A 7229-nucleotide genomic window follows, 5' to 3' on the forward strand; every position below is an offset into this window, starting at 1 on the left:
AAGGATTGGTAGTTTCAAAGGAGGGAGACAATAACTTATCTTCAAATACGGGTTTATCTTATGACATGCGAAAATTTTAAACGTTTTTTCGAGTCATTTTATAGGTGGTAATCCGTGTTTTCAGTTCTCGAGATTTTTATTTCCCTATTTGTGTTGTACATGTCAAGTTATTTTGCAAATCCTCTTGTATTTTCTATTTTCAAAATTAGTAAAAATTCTCCTCTCTGACCTTTCCTTTTTTCGAGTAGATTGTTTTCATAAAATTTATGTGTATGTTTTATTGTGCAATCGTTATAATTGCTGTTATATTTTTAATAAATACGTCAAAATTTATATTTAGAGCCATAAATTTTCATTTAATACAATGAAGGGTTGCTGGTAAAGCTTTAAGTTTCCCAATGCTCTTACTGTGGTCTGCTTCATCTTGGGTATTATTTCCCTGATGAAGACCTTGTTGTTGGGCTCTTAGTTCTATGGTTAGCCTGTGACTTTGCAATGGAAAACGCTAAGTGATAATCTCTTGCTTAGAGAATTCAAAGGCAAATTGTTGAAGCATCACACTTGTACAACCTGTCACTACCCCATTGAAAGAAAATGAGAACATGATGAAATGTAAATTTTGCAGAGCATTGAGACAGCTTCATGAGGTTGAAATGGAGAAAAGGGTTCTGCAAATGGAGAAACGGATCTTAATTGGCTATGGCGGGGAGGTAGGTGTAGATTATTTACAAGAGAAAATGAAACACACGGCAATGGTGGTGCAATTTGGAGGCCTATACTTAAACATGGTGTCAGAAAAGAGAAGAGGGATGCAGAAAAATGAATTATGGAATTGATGGATAATTTCGAGAGAAAAGAAGAGTTGAATATTGCTCCTAGAAGTGGTGGGTGATGGCATTCATTATGATGAGTTCTTAGTGGGTAAATTTCTTGGAGAGAGAAGGCAATTATCTCTCCGGAAACCCCTTCAAGATATGGCTATCAAGCCTATTGGTGACACTGATTTGAATATGGGTTAGTTTTTTCATGTTGTGACTTTAGTAATTTAATTTTTTATTCGAATATTTATATCAACAAGGTGTGTAGGTATTATTAATGATTAAGAAAAATTTTAAACAAATATTACCATATAATAATCCCAAATTATTTTTAAAAAAAAAGTTTTCTCACATTACAGATCTAAAAAGAAATTATAGCATGGACCTTGGTGGCTTGTTCTTTGAATTTGTTGATTTCCATGATATGCCATCAGAATTTAAATTTCAATGATAAGAGGAAAAGGGTAGATAATTCATATACCATTTTTTTATTTTTCCAAAGATGAGGATCTTTGATTTTCTTTTTGAATAATATAGAATAATTATAAAATAATATTAAAAATAATATATGGACAATAGACTTTATAGATGCATTTGTTCAAATTCGTAATTTTTAGGGACAATAGTGTACTCTTTCATTACCGATTTTAGTCATTGAATTTGAGGAATAGAAAATTTTAAAGAATTCAATGATATATTATGGATGTGGGAGTGGATAAGAAAAGACCACGAAAGAATGTTGATTATTCTTCTTGGTTGATCGATGAGGTGCATAGGAGTGGAGCGACACCTATTTTGAATATTACTTCTAATTCCAAAAACTAATATTGATCGATCTCTCTCATGGGGAAAGTTCTGTTGTGAGGCATTTAAAATAAGACTAAAAAAATGGTGTGATCGGTAAAAAAGGTAACATGTTAAAAGCGGAATACAAAATGTTATAATTTTGAACTTGAAAAGTTATCAATTGGAGTAATACAACATGTTAACCTAAAATGTTAAGTATGGTAAGAAAATGAGTTATTAGTGGTAAATGTCATGAATATTATTAACATAAAAAGTTAACCTAAAATGTTATGAACGGTAATAAAATTAGTTATAAACAGTAAATGTCATGAATTTTATTAACATTTTAGGTTGCGCCTAAAATGTTATCAGAGGTTAAGTTGATGGGGCCTTAAACTTTCCCATGATAATAAAATAAGTTAATAGTTGAAAATGTTATATATATTTATAATAAATACAATTGCACTCAAGATTGTCATGATTAACTAAGAAAGTAGGTTGCGATCTAAAATGTTAATATTTTTATTAATAAAATGAGTTGCGCCTAAAATGTTATCAGAGTTTAAACTCATTGAATTTTAGATTTTCTTGCATAACAAAATAAGTTAAAAATGTTATGAATATCTATAATAAATTCGGTTGACCCAAGAATGTCATGGTTCACTAAGAAATTAGGTTGTAATATGATATATTAATATTTTTAATAATAAAATAGGTTGCGCCTAAAATATTAACAAAATAAGTTAAAAGCTAAAAATGTTATGAATATCTATAATAAATCTGGTTGCGCCCAAGAATATCATGGTTCACTAAGAAACTAGATTGTAATTTAGAACATTAATATTTTAATTAATAACATAGGTTATGCCTAAAATATTACTTTACCTTTGAACAAAATAAGTTAAAGGTAAAATTTTTATTAATATCTAAAATAAATCAAGTTGCGCCTAAAAATGTCACAGTTCACTAAGAAATTAAGTTGCGATTTGGAACATTAATATTTTTATTAATTAAGTGGGTTACACCTAAAGTATTACTTTAGCTTTAAACAAAATATGTTAAAAGCTAAAAAAGTTATGAATATCTATAACAAATCTAGTTGCGTCCAAGAATGTTATCGGTGAAGAAGTATCAATATTAATTCAGACTGAATTGAGAGAAAAAAAAATTAAGAAAGCATCTCAGAATTTTAAATATCGATACTTAATATATGATGATCGATACTTTTAAATATTGAAAAAGTTAAAGATAAGATCGAAAGTTAAAACATTGATACTTATTTGGTAATGATCGTTACTTCTAAATATTGTAAACGTTGATAAAAGATTGAAATTTAAAATATCGATACCTATGAGATGATGATTGATACTTTTATAGATAAAGTTGATGAAGATGATCGATAGATAAAATATCGATACATATATTATGAGGTATGATACTCTTTCATTTATATCTATACTTAAGCTCTGGTATTTGTGGAAAAGATTGATACTTTGCAACATTATCATTTTCCATGTTTTTAAAAATTCGAAAGTGTTAATATTTGTGGAAAAGTACCAATATTTATTATGAGTGAATCGAGACAAAATAATTAAGAAAGCAATTCAAAATATAAAAATATCGACACTAAATATATGTTAATTGATACTTTGTAACATAAATTCAATATATCGATACCTATGTACTAATGATCAACAATTACTCTTGATTCTTGTGTACAATATGTAGCCTGAGCATGATCTAAGGAGAAACAAAAAAAATGAGGAGTGGAGGAGTACCATTTGTCATATCAGCGTCACAAGTGAGAAAATTTTGTCTGAACTAAACCCCATGAAGTTATGAATCACAAGGATAACAACTGCAAGGCAAAAAGCTCATAAGATGGATAAGATTGAAAAGGACCTATGGCTTATGAAGGTATCGCATAACTTCTAACATTGATATTGGCATAATTATCTATAATTTTTGTTCCAGGTTTCGTGCCAGCAGAAGATGATCTCTTTATAAGTAGGACATCGCATTCAACATTAGGATCGAGTTTAACCTCACCCACCAGCAAAATCCTTGGACTCAAAAGTTTCCTACATGCCACCAGAAGAGGATGTCTTATGGAATACATACTCTTAGGGATCATAAAAAAAAAAAGAGAAAATAGAGAAAATGTATAACAGAACTCTCAAGGAAGTCCTATATAAGGAGGGATAGATGAACTTAACTTATAAGGTTACCCAGGAAATCGGTATAACCTTATAAATTATCCGGTTAATATAACAAAAAGGAACAGCTTATAATGTAACCCAGGAAACATGTTTTGTATTACTTTCTCATAATATACACAGTTTCAGCATATAACTTAAACAGTTAACATAACAACAAGGCATAACTGGTAATGTTACTCATGCAAGCGAATTTTGAATAATTTATAATAATACAAGAAAGCAGTTCGAAAGTTTAAATATAGTTACTTAAAGCATGATGATCGATACTTTTAAATAATGTAAAAGTTAAAAATAAGATCGAATGTTAAAATGTGGATACTTATATGTGAAGTTCGATACTTTGGATTTAAAAATATTTTCGATATATATAATATTGAAACAGTTCATCATCATAAGGATCAATACTTTGGGTTAAAAAATATTGATGAGATTAGTTCAAAATTTAAAATATCGATACTTCTAGTATCAGTTTCAATACTTTAGTTTGTAAATTTTGTAAAATTTAGTTCGAAAATTTGTATGCAAATATGATTGATTGAGATAAATGTTGAAGTTACTTCAAAGACTTTAGTAGGGAAAGAGTCACATGCATTACAATTGAAGCTGACTTGAGTTCACGGGAAAGAAAGAAAAAGCGATAAAGTCATAAGAAATGGAATCTTTCATGTGTTCCTCGGAAGAAATGAATCTTTATTGTGTATGAAATAGAATGAAATATTCATTGTGTAAGCCACATGTATTGTGTAGATAAATGCAATAAAAATTGATTTTAACTCCACATATATTTCCAAAAATTTTCATTGTGTATTTACAGTATTGTTTGCGTATGAGCTTAAATCTTATTGTTGTCAATAGCAAGAATTTCGGCGACGGTGTATTGTGACGAAAAATATTTCGAAATTTCGTTTGAAGAAGACATTAGATTGTTCAATTTGATAAATCACGTGTCAAACAAGGTTGGTGAAGAAGGAAATACAAAATTGATGTCACTAAATATAGGTTCCCCATAGGTCTGGTTGAACAAGATTCAATAATGGGATATTTGAACAATAATGCATCAATTCGTAAAATGATTGAGACGTACAAAACGAATTCGGTAAGCCATGTTGATTTGTTAACTGATTATTACATATTGTTGAAGTTCAAATCTAAAGTTAGAAGAATATGCATCTAGAAAAATAGAAGCGGGACCTACAGCATTAGAATTATTTGTTTATAGGAGAAAATAAGAGAAAAAAACAATGGCTTATTCTTCTAACTATGAATATTGATTATATTTATCCAAATATCATGCAGATCTTTACAAAATGTGAAATCATTTTTATTTTTGCACTTGTCCTGGTCCAAGAAAGAGTCAAACAAAGAGTTAAACACCAATATTTTTGTAAGATGGTAAAGAAATAGTTGAGAGACGTATGCATCTTACCCATTGAATAGAAATCAATCAGATAAACCATGTAGTTTGTCAAATGCACAGTCAATGCTATGCCTGAAATTTGTTACAATTAGTACCATAAACATATGATTATAAATTATTTGAATAACTTAATAGTGATTACGTCGACTTGGAAGACCAAATGACAACAACAAAATTATCCAAACAAAATTGAATAAATTGTGATACACCTGGTCTCATTATAACATCTACAACATTAGAAAAAAAGTAAGTTAAAATAGTAAGTTGAGGGTTTTAAATCATTTATAGAAATTAAAAGTATTTCATACTTTTAGGCTTATTTGAAAAATAAGCAAGGAATCTATTGACATAAAAATGAGGAGTTTTATTTGCGGTGGTGTTTGCAACTATCATTCAAGGAAAAACTAGGCGTGAATTAGCTTCCAACGTGTATCTAGATGACATGGCATCCATTGGGTAGCCTAGAGATGAACTAGCTTCAAGGTAAGCTATATGAGTGTCTTGGTAGCTAACTAGGTGAGGCTCACCGTCCTCTGTTAAAAGGCAGTATGCAATATTTCCTTCTATAACATAATCTGAGTGCCAATTGGGACGTCTTCTCACACGATCTGATTGACGAGTTGTTGGAACTTCATAACTCTCTGGTCCTAATGTACCCACAAAGGCAAGGCCGCTGCTCGTTCAGCTTGCTGCAACAGGTGATCGACGGAGTCGTCGGAGACAGGAAGGGTAAAGCGCACCCTAGGGGACGCGCCTTCGGACTACCGTGCGCTCCACTAAACGTGCCTTCCACGTGGGCACTGACTTCGACGTAGGCGCTTCCCACCAAATGTGCCTCAGGGCGATGATGCTCCACTCAACGCTCGTGTTTGCACTCGGTAATATAAATTGGCTTTTTCAATTCCCCTTCTGATCTCACACACTCGATTAGCCTTTTTCCACTCGTTCCTCTCTTTAAAACTCTTTGAAGGAAGAAGAAGGTCCTCGAGGAGTCCTAAGAAGATTTCATCAAATCCAAGGAGGGCAATGCTAAGAAGAAAGCTCCTAAGCTAATGAGTTTTGATGATAATGCTCCAGGTGAGGGATTAAAACAAGGTATAAAATTTGTAGTCGCAGTAAGAATGGCTGATGTGGTCACCAATACTCTAGAGACAAGGGAGCGTTATTATAACAAAATAAAAAAAAATTAAAAATAAGTATTAATATTAGAAGTTACAACATAAAGTATTCAATACCTAACTCTTTTCGCATTGTTGAGTGAATTTCTGACGCATGTTGAACATTTCGCAATGAATCCCGTTACGCATTAACCATATAGCATCTAGTATTACACCATTTTCCTCGTTCAAATGCCCCAATTGAGAATCAAAATGTTCTCAAAAATGAACCATGTACTCTATCAGTGATGATAGAGTAATGTTCTATTCAAGCGTAACGTCTTCCACTTATTCATCGTTGTCCATCACATCCATAGTTTTGTTATGTTGTGCCGCTTCAATGGCAACTTTCTTATCACCTTTTGCAGTCCAACCCTTTTTTTTATAAATTTGTATCCATATTTATGAGCAGAATCGGCTAATGAAGTAGTAATTGGGGTCACTTTTCGTCACCAAATTAGATAGATTAAGGAAAATGAGTCTTGAGATGTTTGGAGCAATTTTTTATCTATACTTCTCTAACCACCAAAAATCAACATCTTGAATTTCCGATTTTTTCCACCGAAAAGCCAAATAAACCAAGAGAGATGAAGATGAAACAATATGGCTTCCAAATCTAGATTAATGGGTTATCCCTGTCCACACGTCTAATATCTCTAAATCATTTTCATTGATACTCCTTTCATCTTTAAGACCTAAATCAGTAGCTATAAAATCCGGAGATATATATAGAGCCTTTCCCATTACATAAGTACTAATTCCTACAATATTATCTCTATTGGGTGAATGCTCTAATGATGCATTCCCAAAGAAAAATCGAACAAGGTTGGGT

Source organism: Hibiscus syriacus, unplaced genomic scaffold (genome assembly GCF_006381635.1).
Source record: "Hibiscus syriacus cultivar Baekdansim isolate YM2019G1 unplaced genomic scaffold, ASM638163v2 tig00112231_pilon, whole genome shotgun sequence".
Classification (NCBI taxonomy): domain Eukaryota; kingdom Viridiplantae; phylum Streptophyta; class Magnoliopsida; order Malvales; family Malvaceae; genus Hibiscus; species Hibiscus syriacus.